The sequence below is a fragment of the Rutidosis leptorrhynchoides genome, chromosome 4 (genome assembly GCF_046630445.1).
Source record: "Rutidosis leptorrhynchoides isolate AG116_Rl617_1_P2 chromosome 4, CSIRO_AGI_Rlap_v1, whole genome shotgun sequence".
NCBI classification, from domain to species: Eukaryota; Viridiplantae; Streptophyta; class Magnoliopsida; order Asterales; family Asteraceae; genus Rutidosis; species Rutidosis leptorrhynchoides.
This window is the reverse complement of record NC_092336.1, coordinates 114,883,160-114,884,248: the sequence shown is the minus strand read 5'-3', so window position 1 is coordinate 114,884,248 and position 1,089 is coordinate 114,883,160. Positions and strand designations below refer to the sequence as shown.

The following is a 1,089-nucleotide window of genomic DNA, read 5'->3' as shown; positions in this document are numbered from 1 at the left end:
AATCTCTAAAGCACGCAAGGAAGCACGAATCAGAAATCGAATGGCGTTACGCGTTACTTTAGCAGAAAACACCAAACCCTTGATTGAAGGTCGAGGAGGACTGATCAGATTTCCAGAGATTCAAGGACACTCGTTCGAGTTAAAACATCACATCATCCAGCTAATCCATAATAGCTGTCAGTTTCATGGATTACCGAATGACGATCATAATTCTCACCTTGATAAATTCATATCTCTTTCGAATTCCTACAAACAGCCAGGGATAGGACAAGATATAGTCCGGCTATACTTGTTTCCCTATTCTCTCACTCATCATGCTCAAACTTGGTTCGAAGGACTGGAAAAAGATTCCATCACGTCATGGACGGAGATGGCTACTAAATTCCTATCCAAATATTTCCCTCATTCTAAACAAACCAAACTGAAGAATGACATCATTAACTTCAAACAAAGTTATGATGAATCTTTTTACACTGCATGGGAGTGATTCAAAACCCTACTGAAGAAATGCCCTAATCACCAGCTAGAACGGTCAGCTCAAAGCAGTACCTTCTACAATGGTCTTACGGTAAATCATAGGACAACGATCGATGCAGCAGCTCAAGGGAATCTGATGAACCAAACCGCAGACGAAGCATGGGAATTGCTCGAGAACATGACAATGCATCATCATGACTGGAACAATGGTGAAATAACTTCATCATCTGCCCCACTCTCAGCACTTAACAATCAAACGGAGGCCATCAAATCCCTCACAGATAAGATGGAATCTCTTGCTAAATAACTCAGAGAATTGAAGACGCAGCCACAGCAGGTTAACCAAGCTCAGGTTTATGTTAATTGTATCAACCCGCAACCTACTGAAGAATATCAAGTTGAGTACGAAAACCCTGACAGTTCAGTCTGTTACGTCCTATACCCAGCTCGTCCACCAAATCCTGGATTCAATCAACCACCTTGGGTTAATCAATTTCAGCGAAGCAATCAACCTTTTCGCTATCGCTATCCACCTTATCCAGCCCAACAATCTCAATTGACCTACGATCAACCACTTCCATTCACTGGTACCCAGTTGAGGAAAATTCCCCT

The 1,089-nt window shown here is 42.1% G+C and overlaps 1 non-coding gene across 1 annotated transcript; it reads right to left on the bottom strand.

Annotated features, from left to right (window-relative positions):
• Nucleotides 1–418: 418 nt before the first annotated feature.
• On the bottom strand, nt 419–525 carry LOC139846233 (small nucleolar RNA R71). Its single transcript, XR_011758961.1, has one exon. It is a non-coding gene; the product is annotated as a small nucleolar RNA R71 (small nucleolar RNA).
• Nucleotides 526–1,089: the final 564 nt, after the last annotated feature.